Genomic DNA, 18,303 nt, shown 5'->3' with positions numbered 1-18,303 from the left:
CAAAGCCACGGCCATAATTTGGCTACAATAAAATAGCAAGAAGCAATCCAATATGAGCAGGAGCTTCTTAATCCTTTTAATGTAGATGTGATTTTTCTCATTTCTGACATTCAGGGAGAATTTCTGAAATGCAGAACAGCCATTTTTGAAGGTACAAGTAATGGACAAGCTGATTTACTTTTATGAATATTCACTAGAAATGTGAAATTGATTTTGTAAGAAAAAAAAAAGGAATTCCTAAATCCTATGAGAACTCTGCTTTTCTCCTCCTTATGTATAATTTGATTTACGTGAGTATTTTTATTGGTGTATATTAATTGTACATAGTAAAAGGTTTCATACACGTATACAATGAACTTCGATCATATTTACCCCTCCATTGGCCTTATCCCCCCTCCTGCCTCCCACTTGGTCCTTTCCCTTCCACCTCCCTAAAACTCCCTCCCTGGGTTTTCATTGACCTTGTTTTTGGTTTTGCTGTTGCTTTTTCCCTCCTAACCTCTACAAATGAGAGAAAATATGTGATACTTGTCTTTGTGGAACTGCCTTATTTCACTTAACATGATGATCTCCAGTTCCATCCATTTTCCAGCAAATGACATAATTTCATTCTTTTTCTTTTTTTTCTTTTTTTATTATATTCATATGTGCATACAATGTTTGGGTCATTTCTCCCCACTTATCCCCCCAGCCCCTCGCTACCAGGCAGAAACTATTTTGCCCTTATCTCTAGTTTTGTTGAAGAGAGAGTATAAGCAATAATAGGAAGGAACAAGGGTTTTTGCTAGTTGAGATAAGGATAGCTATGCAGGGAGTTGACTCACATTGCTTTCCTGTACATGTGTGTTACCTTCTAAGTTAATTCTTCTTGAACTAACCTTTTCTCTAGTTCCTGGTCCTCTTCTCCTATTGGCCTCAGTTGCTTTAAAGTATCTGCTTTAGTTTCTCTAAGTTGATGGCAACAAATGCTACCTAGTTTTTTAGGTGTCTTACCTATCCTCATACCTCCCTTGTGTGCTCTCGATTTATCATGTGATCAAAGTCCAGTCCCCTTGTTGTGTTTGCCCTTGATCTAATGTCCACATATGAGAGAGAACATACGATTTTTGGTCTTTTGGGCCAGGCTAATCTCACTCAGAATGATATTCTCCAGTTCCATCCATTTACCTGCAAATTCATTCTTTATCATTTTTTTTTATCCATTCATCACTTAGGCTAATTCCTTCATTTGGCTATTGTGCATAGTGCCACAGTAAACATGAGTGCACAGGTGTTTCTACAGTAGGCTTCATTTCTTTCAGGAATATGTTTTTAAGCAGTAGCCTGCTCCTGGTGTGGTCCATAGCAGCAGTGCTGCCTGGGCTCATAGATTGGTTCCATCAGTAAGTTCCCATGAGGCAGGTTTCATGATAGGTGGCTCCTTAGACCCCTTGGTCCAGTTCTTGGAGATGTATATATATATTTTTTTAATCACTTGAAGATCCTTAGGCTAGGTTGTAGCCTGACCTAAGGGTCATGACCTTTGTAAAACTTTTCTTACAAGAAAAGGGTATAGATTTTTCCTTCTGAAATGCTAGCTCAACGTAGTCCTCTTACAAACTCTGATGAGAACAAATGAAGTGGGTGCTTTTAGAGTATCTATCTTGCCTATAAAACTGTGCAGTTTTGTTAGAATACTGATGGGGGCAGTATTGGGGTTTTGTACTCAGGGCCTCATGCTATCACGTGAGCTATGCCCCCAGCTTTTTTTCTTTTTCTTTTTCTTTTTTTTTTTTTTTTTGCTTTGCTTTGCTTTAGTTGTTTTTTGATAGAGTCTCAAGTTTTTCACTGGCTGGCCTCAGACTGTGATCATCTTACCACACTTCCAGTGTAATTGGGATTGTAGTATGTACTACCACATCAGCTCATTTGTTGAGATTCGGGTCTTGCTAACTTTTTACCTGGGCTAGCCTTTAAGTGTGATCCTGCCCACCTCTAATTCCTGAGTACCTGGGATTACAGTTGTGAGCCACTACATCAGGCCCTAGACTTGACTATGTAAACATTTAAATAGTCAACTAAAAATATGAGTACAGCAACAACTATAATGACTTTAAAAAGTCTTTTGGTTTGATTTTCTTCATTTTCTGTGATTGTCTTCATTTTCTGTGATATTGAGAATGTGTGCTTAGATTATTTAGATGTTTGAAGCATATAGGAGCACCTCTCAGAAGATGATTTTTGTCCCTCAAAGTTTCATGATATATTAAGTATTATAGTAGCCATTTTCATTGAGGAAAAAGGATCAGATGTTTAAGACAAATTTCTGTAAGTGACAGTAATGAAACTGCAACTTAGAATTCAAGACATCTTAATTAGCCCTTTGAAAAACAAGTTACTGTCAGTTGATTTCACAGGTTTTAAGATCATGAAATGAAACTTATTTATCATTGCTGGATAAAACAAATGGCTCACCAGGTTTATGGAGCTTTTCTTTGGGACAATGAGTTTCTTACTGAGTTTTTTCAATATTATTGGTATTTTAATTTAGTTATAAATGTTTGAAAATGCATAACTACATTAGAGGTAAACTTGTAACCTTAGATCTTGCTTACATTAATTTATCTGTACAAATACTTGTGAGATTTGGAATGGAAGGGAAGTTAAAAAGTGGGATAAAATTATGTGGACATTTTCCTGTTCCTTGGTGGCTTAATTTGAAACAGAAAACAGATGGTAGCATAGCTCATGCCTTACCCCTCCCTAACTAGAAACACCATGTCTAGGTGTCCCTAAGAACAGGGAAGATGTCCTCAGATATTATCTAACAAAGAGATTCATAGTTTGTTCAGTTCTGCCTTCTCTCTTGACTCTCACCTCTCCCCATCTCACAATGAAGACAGCGTTCCCATTGCCATTTGGGGTGTCAAGAGGGAGGCTTTCTGCCCCTACAGTGGTGACAAGGACTCAGCTTCAGCCTCATAATGAAAGCATCAGACCCCAGGTACCTTTCCCCAGTTGTAGGCACGCAGAGGTACATCCTGGGCAGGGGGACATCACTGCTGGGCTGAACTTTCCAGGGAAGGGGGGGTCAATAACAGTTCCATTTGGCATCCTAATGGAAAACAAGTCAAATATTTCTGATAGAAGAAATTGTTAGTTATCCATCCATGGATTATGGACACATACATCCATATGTGTGTCTATATATGTATACGCATATATGTGTACATGGGGTTTTTTGAGATAGGATCTCACTGTATAACCCAGGGTGGCCTTGAACTCACAATCCACTGCCTCAGTCTTCCGAGTAATGGGATTACAAGTGTGAACCACCATACCCAACTCTAAGAAAACTAATAATTTTCCAATTTATATTGTAAAGTGAGTACATTTCATAAAAGGGAAGAAATGCTAGGTGAAATGTACTTAATCACTAAATTAAGGATCAGTATTTTGAGTGTGGTACCCTCTATAATAATTGGGTGTTAATCACTTCTCTAAGGCTTACACTTTTTTCCACAATAATAAGCTTTTAAAAATTCTACATATTTAGTAACATACTTGTGGGTAGTCCATTTTTTGAAAGATTAAATTCAAAGTTTTACTGTTTCATTAATGAATGGACACCTACTAGCTTGTATATCTCTGATTCTCTGATCCAAAAGCTTTTTTTGTTTTTTTTTTTTTGTTTTTTTTTTTTGGCAGTTACTAAGGTTTGAACTCAGGACCTCCTACTTGCTAGGCTCTACATTTGAGCCACACCCTCAGTCTTTTCTGCTTTAGTTATTTTTTTCACTGGGGTCTTGCATTTTTACTCCAGGTGGACTCAAACTGCAGTCCTCCTACCTGTATCTCCCGAGTAGCTGGGATTACACTTGTGAGCTACCAAGCCCAGCTAAGAGGTTTTTTTGTTGGTTTTTAGTTTTGTTTTTGTTTTTGTTTTTCTGGATAACAGTTATAGTTTGCCACATATTATTTCTCTACCAGAAAATTGTGGTGCTCTCCTTTTCTTGTTGGATTGCGCTGCTTCAGCTCTGTTCCAGGTATTACTGGAATAACATTCTCACACTCTCCAGCTTCCTGCAATTTCTGGTTCCTGAGATGACGCCTTCCTTTCTTCTTTCCCCGCACTTACCCTGCGGTCACCTGCTGTTTCTGCTGTTGCTGGATGACTCCTTAGAGTGCCATAAGCCAGTGTGGGGCCTCCCGGGAGTATGTTTTGAGAAATTCTTCCTTCTAATTATTACTCACCATAAGAACAGGAGGAGCTCAAGATGTCCCTTTTAAAAGCAGCCAGTGAGAATCAGAGGTGTTTTCAAATGGCTGTCTCACCATTTTAAAGTATTTTGACCAGTATTCTGTAGATAATGTTAATCCATTAATCAGTTACAGCAAAGGAAATGGTATGTTTTAACATTTTTCTCTCAAAAGCAATAAATGCTTGTGAAAAATTAGAAGAATGCAAGGAACAAACTAAAAATCAAAAGTAATCCCATTGCAAATGAAGCCCACTCAGCTTACTGATTGATAGTTAAAATTTGAATATTTGTCATCATAAACTGATTCACTAAGAACAAAAGGAACAGATCACCACATTTCTGCACATGTCTAAGAGTGAGAATGATGGATGAGTTATTAATACAAGAATGAAATAAATGCTTCCAAAACATATTTCCGTGTAATAAGAAAAATAGCTGTAAACTAAAAAACAGTCTAACTTTTACTACCTATACCCACTGCAGTGTCCCTCCCTCTGCTTGGCTAGTGCACAGTAGGATTTTTCTCAGTCTGTACAGTGGGCATCTTGGCTTTTTCTTGACCTGCTCCTCCCTGGGCTGAAGGAAAAGGGAAAGGATTGGTCAAGTTCTGGCTGCTTGGGGAATAGATGGACAGTGTTGGGCACATGGCATTTCCTTTCTGGCCTCTGTTGTCAATTCGTAAAGGGGATGATAGTACCTGCTGTGAGGATTGAGACCACAGTTCCTGGTACAAACTGGGCCTATACCAAAGATTATTTCCCTCGCTTTCCCTCTTTACTAAGTACCTATTATGTAAAAGACACTGTGGTAGATAGCAGAGGACATAAAAATTCATAAAACATAGCTCCTATCCCTAACAAGATTAAAATATATTTGTATAAGAAAGACAGGTAGGAAAGTAGGTAGTACATATGTATGTTTGTACATAGATGGATAGACATGTGAATGAATGAATGGATGGATGGACAGACAAAAATAGCCAACAGAATTTAATGGTTACTCTCCTAATACACAAGAAATAACAGATTTGGTTGGGGAGATGATTTTGACCTATAGTTGTTATGGATTTTCATTTTGTCCCTATTTAGATGGACAACAGAATATGCTATAACCGTTTAATATCAAACATATAAAATTGAGTGTATGTTGTTATAGTCACTACAGGAAAGGAATAATGAAAAAGTATGTGATCAGCAAGTTCCAATTTTTCCTTCTTATATAATTGGATAGACCCTTTTAGAATCATTTATTACGTACCTTACAAAGACTTACGGAAAACGTCTCTATTAAATTCATCATGGAAAATAAGATCTGCCTGAAGTTTTGAGATTTTCAACTTCCAACTTATATGTAAAATCATAATTTTAACTTTCTGGGTTTTTTTTCCTTGTTTTCTGCCCCTTTCCATAAGGGGTCTGTCACCATTTTGCTCATTTAGTAAGGATGGCATTCTTGGTACTGAAGTATCTATAGGAAACCTATAAGCTATATATTGAGCTCACTGCTGTCTCCAAAGTTTTTACCCATGCCTTTTGTTGTATCACCTTGAACATTGGGCCCAGCACCCCGTGCATGTTCAGTTTGGGTTAGTGGTATCCTCATACAAATGCTTGTCCGGGCTGAAATCCATGTCATAATCAATCACCAAGTCCTGAATCCCGTTTTTTTTGCTTTTGTTTTCCTTAAAATGAAGATGGTCATTTTAAGGAAATGACATTCTGACATGGGATCTCAAGTCATGTATGCTATTTATTCTACTTAGACTGTATGTGACTAAAGCTCATTCCTAGACCCAGGAGTTAGGAATGATGAGGGAAGAATTATGGAATGTCCTGCTGTGTCCCAAACTTAACATACCCTGTGAGGATAATCATAGAATCTTACCAAGTAAGTTAAAAGGAAAATGCTCTTGGAACTTTTCAAGTAGACCTTGCTGTTCAGACATTTCTCAAAGATTACCCCCAAAAGGTAAATGATTATCTCCCTTAACTCACAGTTTTAAAATAATAATAACAGTAATAATAACTGCAGAAGTGTAAAAGTTGGATTATTACCATAATTTGTGCCACTTTAAAACATCTGCCATAAACAGTCTATAGTAGTAATTGGCAACTGCTTTCACTATGGTGCCAAGCTACTATTTCCTGTGGTAAGGAAAATGTTAAACTGTGAAAGAGGCGACAGCCTATAAACATCGAGATCTGCCCTAGAAATACAACAGCCAGCAGCTGCCATGGCTCTTGAGCACTTGAAATGTGGCTCGTCCAAATAGAGATGTACTGGAAATGTGAAACGCACACCAGATTTCAAATACGTAGTAGAAAAAAATGTTAAACCGCTCGTTGATATTTTATATCCATTACATGTTGAAATAATAATTTTTTGGATATATTGGGTTAAAGAAAATATTATTAAAATTAATTTCATCTGTTTCATTTTATTTTTTTAATGTGGCAACTAGAAAATTTAAAATTACATATGTGGGTTGCATTTGTGGTTTGCATTCTATTTCTCTTGGACAGCTTTGATCTAGGTTTTCAAGAAAAAAGAAGGGGGTGTATGTATATGGTTTCTTCACAGCTGTATCTCACAAGATACTGTATCCTGTTTTTTTCTTGGAGGCCTGGGTTATCTCCTCACTGAAACAAGGACATACAGTACCATTAGTTACATGCTTTTTCCATTCCCTAGCTATTGTGCAGTTTAATTAGTATTTAGATGTTTATAACTTTTCTGTACAATCTTTTGCTATTAATTACCCTCTGAGTGTGACCCATTTGCTCTTACCAGAGACGTGTACCTATTTTGCCATTTTCTCTCCAACCTGAGGATATTGTTGTTAAATCTTTTTGTAGTTGTTATTATCATCTTTACCAATTGGCTAGATGCTGTGTTGTCTCCATTTGAAACAGGAAATCAAATTTTATACTGTGACATGAACTGCTCAGTGTAAAATAATAGGAGAGAATGATGAAGGGCAGCTTTTCCTAACCCACATTGGATAGAGGTTTGAGTTAATTTTCAGTCTGTGCAGAAATACATCAGACTCAGTGACCATTCCAAATTGCATTCCTAATGAATGTCTGATTCTCTTTGTCAACCATAAAAACTGTAGGAAATAAATAATTTAAAATTCATGGAACACCTAGCAGGGTGAATCTTATGGGAACCAACTGCCCTAGAAATGCAGTTAACATTACAGGTCGTTTTAGAAGTACATAATGAAGATCCTGGGGAAAAGAGTCCTTCTCAACTGGGAAGTTTTTAATTGGCATAACTACATGGGATACTGTTACATCAGGATTGCGAGTCTAATTAGCCAAAAGTTTATGAAAATCTGTGCCATACTTTCTGAACTCAAGAAGAACAAATGGAAAGAAACCCCGAACATATTTTAGCTTTCTTTCTTTTTATTTAGCAAGAATAGGAACTAGTTTATGCCAAGGAATCAGTCCTCGCTGTTGTTGCCAGCACATTAACATTTTTCAACCATTTGAGCAGTTCCCTAGGAGGTTGCTGTCCTGTAATTGTCATGTCTGGGTTTGCTACAATAAGAGCCTCTCAGCCAATTGATGGGTTAGATGCTCCCAGACATTGTACTGCTTTCCTTCTCTTGAATACTTCATATTCTGAGTAGAGTTTGATAGTACTGCAAATTGTTATACTTGTGTATTTTTTAAACATAGTTCATTAGTTTAATAATAAAATACATTTTAAAGCATGTTGCTCCCCAAAATGATGTCTTATGCATTCTTTCTCCCTTTTCTTAGGTGATGGATAGGTCATTTTCCAGGAATCATTTATTTTTCTGTGATGTACTTACAGGCCCAAATCATATTCTTTAGATTCTAAGCATGGCTTCCTCTCTCTCCTGTGGAGTTGATTGGGATAGATTTTAGTGCTCATCGCATGCTTTTTGTTATGTGATGAGCTGAAGGCTTTTGACCCCATTTTTTTCTGGGATAAATGTATTTTTTTTTCCATTTCAGTATGAATCTTAGGTATATATTAAGACTTTAAGTATTTGGCTGAAAGACTATTGTTTTGGGGTTCCCCCCCCAACTTACCTCAAGTCTCTGTTTGTTATATTAGTATAAACTTAAAACTAGTGATTTAAACTTAGCCTGGAATGGCTTAACTAAAACACTGAATTTGGGTTAAAGCATCTCTAGTTCCTTCTGCCTGAAGAAGAGGGTTATGTTGCATGACTTTCTTGGCAGGTAGTCTTCTTGGCATGGATCCCATCTTGGCTCTAGTAATGGTCTCTTCCCTTTTTAGCCATTTCCTTTACACACATTGCCACTGAATCGGCTGCTCAGTTAACTCGGAGAGGAACCTGACACAGACTCATCATATGTTCTGACGACTACCAAATAACCTTTTCTGGCTGCTTTCTACTGCAGTGTGGTGGGAAGATGAGTTGCATATCCCCTTAGCCTTAGTTTCCTCTGTAGAACAGTACAAATAGTACTTCCTTTACCTCTGGCAATGGCTCAGACAAGATACACGTGAAAAAGCCTTATGAAGTGTCAAATGTAACAGTAGTTTTAAAAGTCTATTGCAGAAGTCAAGTACTTGTCATAGCTTCTCCCTGATTCTTACCCTAACTGCTCACATGTTCATTGTAGACACATTAAAAATACAAAATCCTTATTCATTAGTTCATTTGTTTACTTAAAAATACTTTGTTGAGGACCTAAGGTACACTACCAGATCTTACTCTTCTTCTGCAAAATCTCTTTATTATCATTTCAGAGACCTGGAAATCTCTAGGTGCTATGGCTACTCTGTGAATAGAGTTCTCAAAGTAATCATTGTCAGAATGGATTTATGAGTGTGGGCCTCCCACACGCCGACACAGTACTAGAATAGGTGCTGTGCCACTCGGGTTTCGTGTCTTTAAAAAAATAAATGCACTTTATCTGCTTTTCTTTAAGGTTTTAAAGACTCAGGGTTCATGCTAAAGCATTCTGTGACTTCATGTCTCTTGCGTGTTTGTTGGTTTTAGAAAGACTAGTTTCTTATTATTTCCTGAATTTCCATCAGAACTGACTGATTCCTCCATGATTATCTCTTGCATTTCTATGCTTAGCCACTAGAAGGGAAATTGATTTTTCTTTTAGTGAACCTAAAAGTGCTTATTCCTGTCTACCACCCATGCCTTTCGTTCCTGTCTTGTTGGCCCTATAATGAGGTTCGGGGTTTGGGGAGGGCTAGGAGTCAGGTCAAAGACACGAACAGCAGTTTAAAGCCTTTCTCTGCCTTCTTTCTGTGCTAAGGTGTTTATAAGAGGAAATGCGGGCTTGGAGCAATTAGAGAGCCCAATGTAGACCTGAGTGTAAGGGGCAATTATCATCTTCTTGTGGATGGGGTTTAGAGCAGGCACGGGCCTATGGAAGGTCCCAGGTTAGCCTGATGCGCCTAACTCAGGTTAAAGAAAACAAATATTTAGTAAGTTGTGCTCTGAACATTTAAGTAGTGGGAAAGTTACTTGAGTTTTGTTCAGGACTGTATCTTTTACCTCTGTTCTAAAAGAGATCTTTGAGTTTTAAAAACACTGCTTTTTTTTTTTTTTCAGTGCTGGGAATTAAACTCAAGGCCTTGTACATGCCAGGCAAGTGTTGTACCACTATAATATTAATAAAATGACGTCACTTACAAAACCAAACAAAGCTGGATGTGGTAGAACATACTAGTAGTCCCAGCTACTCAGGAGATGGAAGTAGGAGGATCAAGGTCTGAGACCTGCCTGGGCAAAGTTAACTAGACACCCTATCTGAAAAAGTTAAAGTGCTAGGGGCATGGCTCAAGTGGTAGACTGCTTGCTACTAAATGAATGAATGAATACCTAAATAAATAAAAGATAAAAAGAGATACCATGCTCCTTACAGAAGAATGAGAAGTTAGTAGTGTTAGGATCCTAATATAGATTACACGTAATTCATATTTTTCAAATGAGCACAGGAAACAGTCATGGTGGTACAGAACTGTAATTCTAGCACTCAGGAAGCTGACTGAGGCAGGATAAATGCAAGTTTGAGGCCAGCCTGGGTTCCATAGCAAGACCCTGTCTCAAACAAACAAACAAAAATTCAAATGAGCACAGGAGAGATAATCATGTCATAACCCTGCTTTTAAATCAAGCTAAAAGGAAATCCACCTGCTCCCTTTCCCTCAGCAGTGCCTGGAAAGGGGTCAGTGAAGAAAGCACTAACCTCCACCTGGTTTGTCCCATTTTAATTCTAGAGGTGGTAGCTTGCTCTTTAAAGGATAAAGTATACTTACTTGAAAAGAACTGTGTGCATGTATGAATATGTGCACTTAGGAGTGTGTGTTTATTTATAAAAACTGTGTTATATAACGAAGTTCCCAGATACATTCTTTGATGCCATTTCTCCAGAGATTTTCTAGTATCACTAAGATCTCAGCTCCTTTTTGAGGGTTACTCTTTTCAGGGAATAAGGGGCCTTTCAAAGGGTCTATAAAACACTGTACTCACATTCAAGAGTCATTTTACCTTGATTTTTTTAAACAAATAAAGTCAAACAAGCTCTAAACGAAGCAGCAAAGGAAACAGGAAGTGGCAGAGCTGAGGGCTGTGTTCTGCTGCTTCAGCAGGATGGTGACAGGAAGTGCAAGGAGACGCCATTGCTGATGATGTGTCCACTAGAGCCGAATCCTGGAGAGAACGGGAGGGAGGAAAGCAGTAAGACGCCTTCTCACTGTTGTCTGGTTTCTTCTTATGTGGATTTTTAGTTGTGGCATGGTCAGTTCATATATGATTTCACAGTAGTTTACTAAGCTATTTTTGTCTTAATTCATAATCTAAAATTAAAATAAAATGAATGCTATAACGTGTGATTTTTTAAAAGATTTTTTTGTCATTATTCTTCTGTATGTATAACCATTGTTCTTACTGATGTGAATGTTTTTAGTCACCCAGTACAGTCCTCTTCTCAAAGCAAAGATACCAAACCCAGCTTCCCAACCCACCTTATTTAAAGTGCTTCCTCAGATTTTTGAATTTTAAGGACTAGCCATCTAAACAAAAATAATTAGTGTTAGAGATCCAATGTGGAGTTTTTATTTTGTCAAAAAGAACACAAACTGAGATAGCACCATCTTTCATAAAGAAAAAGGCCATTTTAATATGAAAAATTGTCAGAATTACTAATTGCAGGATAACTGTAATTTTTTGAGAAATTCACTGCACTTATTTTTCTGTTTACCACTGATCCCCCCTGGGTGACTATCTTGTCCCAGGCTAGTTTTATGAAGCACTTTACTGAGTACCATCACTGACCCAGGCAGACCTAACTCTGCTGAGCAACATCTTCTCAGGCAGCAAGCTCTTCACTACTTCTCCCCAGCAAGAAAGGCCTCCTCACAGTCTCCTCTCCCAGGTCTGTACCTGGCAGGGTCTTCTGCTGTGCCTTCCTCCAGGGGATCATTTCTAGACTTGTGTTTATGGTGCTCACTCTTCTCTGAAAGAGCTCAGAAGACTAGGTTAAATACTGAAAACACTCAATAAAAACAATCTGGGTATTCATTTATTCCTCCACTCTGTTCTTCTGAATTTTGAATGTTTACTATTTACCAGGACTTTGTCGAGGCTGAATATTCAAAGAGGAAACCAGTCGAAGGGCACACACCTAATGGAGACATCAGCCATGCAGACAATGGCAGCATGCCGAGTGCTGACTGCCCCATGGTGCCCTGTGTAAAGCCTGCCATGGCATAGCGCAGAGGCAGCACTTAGCTCAACTGGGGAAGGTCAAGAAAGGCTTACTGCTGGAGAGTGCTGTTAAACTGAGTCTTGCAGGATGATACGAAATTCCCAGGTGAAGTCACATATAGCAGGAAATGAAGATGGAGCAAGGCAGGTACAAGGTCCCATACAGGAATATACAGCCAGCTGGAACCATATTTGTTTGTTAGGGCTGCCATAACAAAGTGCCACAAACTGAGTAGTTTAAGACAACAAAATCTTGCAGTTCTGGAGGCGAGAAGCCCAAACTTAAGGTGTCACGAAGTCCTTGCTCCTTCTGAAACCTCTTTGTAGCTGTGGTGGTTTGCCAGCAATTCTTAGTGTTCCTGGCTTATAGCTGCATCTCTCTATCATCACATGGCCTTCCCCCTCCATCTCTGTGCTCAGATTTCCCTCTTACAAGGACACCAGGCATGTTGGATTAGGGCCTGCCCAAAAGAACCCATCTCAGCTTGATTACATCTACAAACTCCCTGTTTCCAAATAAGATCACATTCAGAGGTCCTTGGGCTTAGGATGTTGACATATCTTTTGGGAGAGAACACAATTTAACCCATAACTGCATGTTGAGGAATGATGAATAAAAAAAGCCAAGAGCATAATTTATTTCTATGATCAGGGTCATATATTTTCAGAGTAGCCTAAGTTTTAGTTATTCAGAGAACTTGAACTTGTCCTAATCAAAAAAACTCAGGTATTTTTATGTGAATAAGCCAATGCTTTTTCTAAATTTGTGCAGTTAATTTTGTCTCCTTGGAGTTTATGTAAGACTTATTTTTCCCTCTTCAATACTATCATATTGGTATTGGCTAAGCATTGTAGTTTGTTAAAATAACTTCAGAGTATTCAGATACAAGAATCTTACATTCATCATCCTCTCTGGCTTTTGTTCATTTGTGTATTTGATAAACGTGCCTCAGTTACTTGATGTATGTCATTGTTTAAAATGTATTATAAAAATTTCTGGCCAAGAACAGAGCTGTGGTATATCACTAGAAACTTTGCTCCATCTTAACCATGACCCTGACCATCCTAGCTTGGTCACTTATTCAACCAGTTACTCTGTCATCCAAACCAATTCTCTTCTTCCCATATTTCTTCATGTAACCTATGAACAAATAAAGTTTCTTCAATTTAATTAAAATCAAAAAATAGTTTCTAGTATTTCAAAGTAGCTCTATCTTCTTTACCCCCACCCCCCCAAAAAAATAGAAACTAACTTTAATGTCCATTACTTGCTCTTAAGAACTTCACTGGTATTTGTTCTTTTCACCCATCTCTAATTTTCTGTTTACTAATCCACTCTAGCATTTTGCTTACAACCAATATTAGCCTTACCTCTTTATTTCTACAATCTAAGTTTTTGTTCTTTTAGAGAATCTGAATGAACTTTTGAAATCCATTAGCACCTCTCCTGTTATGCAAGATTTCTCAAAACAACCAAGATTTGGAAAATTACTAAATGGGTCATACAGATAAAAAGCACTTAGAGCCCCATCTCTATCTGTGCAAAGTATAATCAGTTGCAAAGTAAAATCAGATAATTTAGGGAATTCTGGCTATAGTGAGAGTGAGGACTTAGTGCCTTGGTTTGGGATATGTTAATATGATATTTAAGTTACATTCTTACATACAACGATAATTCTTCTCTGGTTTTCTTAGGTTTTAAGATTCTGATTTTTTGGATCTATACTGCTGTGTCTGGAATGATTGTTCATCTTTATCTGCAGTACCTAAGGGCAGTATAGTTAAGGGACAGACCAATAGGAAATCAATATGAAGCCTTATTTATCCTTCTCCATCAGATCTGCTTTTGGAGCCATAACTATTGTCATGAGTGACCTTTGAGCTAAATAAGTTTAGAGACGTCAACACTGGTGGCTGGCTGCACTAGTGTTCCCTTGCTATTGCAGGCCAGGGTGTCTTTTACTAGTGAAATATTTATATCGCATGCCCAAATTTCTTAGAGGTGAAGTGAGTAAAATAGATATCTTTTTCCTTGTTAGTCTGCTCTCAACCTGACTTTCCAAGGTCGTGGAGCAGGCAGGATTTATTACTTTAGAAAGGGTGGGCTGCACTTGGAAATCAATATACTGGTGCAGTACTTTGGACCAAAGCCAACATTAGCGTTCATTCCAAGAAATGTCCTGCCTTTTAAGCTTATGTCAGAAGCAAGAAATTTCTAGGTAATTTTGCACACTCTGTTTTTAATACTTTGAGATTACTCTGTTTTGCTTCAGAGAGCATGTTTACTTTTGCTCTCTGTCACGCTGTTCTTGCTTTGAATGAAACAGTCATTTATGGTATTCAGTGTTAGGGTTTAATGCAGTCATTTTCTACAGATTGAGTTCTCTGTGCATGCATGAGTGAGTGTGTGTGTGTGTGTGTGTGTGTGTGTGTGTGTGTGTCAGAGAGAGAGAGAGATTTCCAACTTTGATTTAGAGATATTTGAGTTTTTGTCCCCAACCTTTTACAGTTTTCTTTTTGTTGCTCACTTCCCTCTTATGTTTTTATAAGCTAAAATTGGGATAAAATTCAAGGCCATGTCCAGTCTCAAAGGCAGAATGCAATTATTTCCCTCTCCCTACTACTGCCAGTGTCCTTGTTTATATTTTATGCATTCAGCCAGTATATGCTGAGTGTTTATAATATATAAGTGCTGAAAAGTAACAGTACTTAAAGTTCTACTTTTCTCAAAAATTTGCAGCATGTTAGTATGAAGGCAAAAAGGGTAGTCACGATTATTGCTTTTAGTGACATCCTTATTTGAAGGGAGGGGAAAAAGGCTAACATTTATTAGTTATGGAATGTCCATTATGTGGACTCCAGGAACTACACCAGAGTCAGCTGACTGTTGACCATGTTAGCACTTGGACAAGTCTCATTGGCTGTAACTCTTATCTTCTATCCATTGTAACTGCGTCTTTCTTATAAGTAAAGTACTATATAAACATGAAGGTGAGGTGATTGAAACAAAGAAACTATATTACAGGTTTTGGTGAGGGAGGAAAACAATTTAAGAAATAATCATTGTTGATTCATTGGAAATAAAAGGCTACTTTCTCTAATCAAATTGCCTTTGCATTAAAAGTTGGCTAGTAACCAGTGTTTGAGACTTTTAAACATTCATTTTTATGATAGCTAGTATACATTTTACTTATAAACCCCTTGGCTCCATTTTCCATATGTATTATTCTCCTCTGACTTATTAGAACTTGGGAGCACTAATTTGGATCTGGCCATCTCTGACTGCACCCTCAAGTGCATCACTACAGTGACTTGTGAAAAATGTTGTCATAAAACAATGTAAATGACCTTTGATGTGTTGTGTGCTTAAAAGACCATAAAATATAGTGTGAAGCTACTTTACCTTGATTGCATATCATAGAATTGATACTATACTATAATAGCAAACCTGTATAATAAATCACATGCTTTGTAGTGTACTTTTTATTTAGAGAGGCTGTTTTTCATAGACTATGGCAGAGAAACTGCATCATTGCTGTGTTGAATGAGACAGTTCTAATGTTCATTCTATATGAAATTTTTATTTCAGACTATATATGGGATAAGCAGTAATAGTTGTTACCTTTGCCTAGCACTTAATAGGACTCACCAGTTTCATCCAGGAACATTAATAAGGCAAATTAGCAAGAATGGTTCTAAATTTAGTGAGAGGATTTATTAGTCACCAAATTTAGGGGCAAATGGCCAATTTCATTTGTACTCAAAGGATGTGTTTATCTTAAAAGTCCAGTGTTGTGAAAAATTAGGGTATGTATATATTTTCTCTTAAAAAAAATTACAAGGTACTTTGTCCCACAGCTGAAATTTATTCTCAGTCATCTCACCTGCTGTAAGGAAGCCATAGTCAAAGGTGAGGATGGCCTGAGCTTGCACTCCTATCCATAGGGCAGTTCAGAGAAATGAACTTGATGGTCCCCGCCAGGGATTATTTTTCTCAGATTTTAAGCTAAGCACTTAAGGCTCCTCTGCCTTTTGGAATCTTTATGTCCTCCCCAGTTCTTCTCATCCCTCCCATTTTAATTTCCTCAGCATGAATGTTATTGCTTGGGTACAAGAAAGGAAAAAAATCAATAAAATGTGGTACCTCTCTTTGCTAATCTTGGGCATAAGATTTTCATTAATTTTACAAAGATCTTGCTTTTTTCATTTCATTCTGCAATTGCAAAATCTCCAGCCACATTCTGTTCCTTTTCTCCTTTCCCTGGTCCCCTTAGGACCTTTTCAGACTTAGTTTCTATTATTCTCACATAGGTTTGCAAAAGTCATATTCCTGTGTTGATTGTTCATAGGCCACCTGGACTTGTTTTCCCTCAAAGTCTTTCTTGTTCCACTGAACATTCTTTCTGTGTTTTTGCCTCCTTTGTTTAACATTTATTATATAAGGTCTCATAGCTTTATTTTAGTACTAAGATGGTTTTTAGTAATAAAAATTCTCACACCCCTAAAGGATTGTCCCTTGGTGGCCAGTGTGGTATCTTGCACGTTTTTCATAAGCCTTGTTTTGTGAAGGGCATACTATAGACATGCTATAAATATTGATTTATAAGGTTGATTTCTTGATTTGATCTCTCCTTTGTTGTTATATTTGTCTTTTCTTTGATCCATTCACCTTCAGGTTTTCAGTTATTTCTGACCTTTAGTTCTGCAGTAACTTTTCTTGCCAGGCATTCTCCTTCTTGAAACCCTTGCTTCAATTCCAGCTGCATAAGAGGTAGTTTCCTATTCTTTATATCCCAGGAATCACTTACTGACAGAGGCGCCCTAGCTGTACAACACAAGTGGCCGGGGGCATTATCTGAGTTAGGCCAAAACAACTTAAATGAAAAATGGAGTAGCTTTCTATACTCTTAATATTTTTATGCCTTGGAAAATCTTGCTGAAACCATGAAAATTGTGAAAAAGTCACAGTCTCTAAAAATCTTTTCAAAGTTGACTATCTAATGTAAAATTTTCATATCTTGTATCTCATCTTCAAATACCACTTCCTATACCAAGTAAATAAAGAAGCTATAACCATCTGAGTTGTATACGGTTGTGAAGATTCAGAAAAACATGGTTAACTCACTCTTCCCGCTACTATTTTACTTTAGACCTTATTCTGCACAAACTTTTCTGTGAGCTAAACGGATGTCATTTATACTTGGGTTTTCCTTCCTCTATTCAGCTGCTGTTACAAAAACTAAAGCAAATTTTAGGAAATCCCCTTTTCCTAAGAGGCCATTGAAAAAAATTAATCAGCAGAAAAGGCAACCTAGAAAACTGCATCAAAAGCATCTTCTGCATGTAGGCATGGGGGGGTGTGGGTGTGAGAGTATGGTTGTATATGTATTTTTTTTTCTTTTTCCTTAACAACTCCAAAATATGAGTATTGGCTTATAGTCCTCAGATTCATTCACATGAAATAGATCCATGAGTTATTCCTTCTATGTTTTAAAGCTGGTCGAGCCACTCTCTGATATTATGTTTTTTGGGCATCTTATTCCAAGGTAGACTAATGTCATGTATCCAGAGAATCTTGAGACAAGTGACTACTTTCTGAATAGCAGCAGCAGCAGCAGCATCTGTCCTAGAGGCATTAGCAATGATAGTCTGCCCAGTCCTATTTGAAGCTGGGCAAATTCAAAGTAGAATTGCTTTGAACCTGTGGAACAATTTGTGGTTGGTGACCAACCACAAATGTCAACATGCATGGGCCTTAAATTCCAAAGCAAACTTCTTGCCTTGTACCTTTGCTACTTATTAGCTGAGAAACCTTGAGTAGATTTGCTCTGCTCCTAAGTTTCACGTCTACAGAGTGGGAATACTACTTAACCACCTTTACAAAGCTTGTTGTGAAGATAAAAATATTGACCTAAATCACTTAGAACAATGCCTGGCATAGAATAAGAGCTGTATAAATAAATATAAGATAGAACTTCCATTATCCCCCTGAATTAACTCACTAGGTCATCATTTTTCCAGTGTCTTGTTTTTTCTTACCTTTCCCCTCATTTCAACCCTGCCCCTCCTTCTTGCTGATTATTGTCATTTGCACAAGCACAGAACCTCTCATGGGAGGAAAGATGAGTCCCTTTTTGTTCTTAGCATTTCTGGTAGATGGAAAAAAAACAAAACCAAAAAAAAAAAAAAACCAGCATCCTATATGCATGAGCAATAGCCGGCCCTTTCTCAAACTTAAAAGTATCCTTCTTGTTTGCATATAAGTATATACTCTTTTCTTACTGTTGTTTTTTATCATACTCATTGCTTTTTTTCAGATTTAATAAT

General features: G+C 37.5%; 1 protein-coding gene across 7 annotated transcripts in view; it reads left to right on the top strand.

Annotated features, from left to right (window-relative positions):
* Positions 1 to 18,303, top strand: part of Rbms1 (RNA binding motif single stranded interacting protein 1) — a 202,264-nt gene that overhangs the window by 134,847 nt on the left and 49,114 nt on the right. The gene's annotated exons all lie outside the window — the stretch shown is intronic.

This window comes from Castor canadensis, chromosome 4 (genome assembly GCF_047511655.1).
Source record: "Castor canadensis chromosome 4, mCasCan1.hap1v2, whole genome shotgun sequence".
NCBI lineage: Eukaryota > Metazoa > Chordata > Mammalia > Rodentia > Castoridae > Castor > Castor canadensis.
The sequence above is the reverse complement of the archived record's forward strand: the minus strand, read 5'-3'. Positions and strand labels throughout refer to the sequence as shown.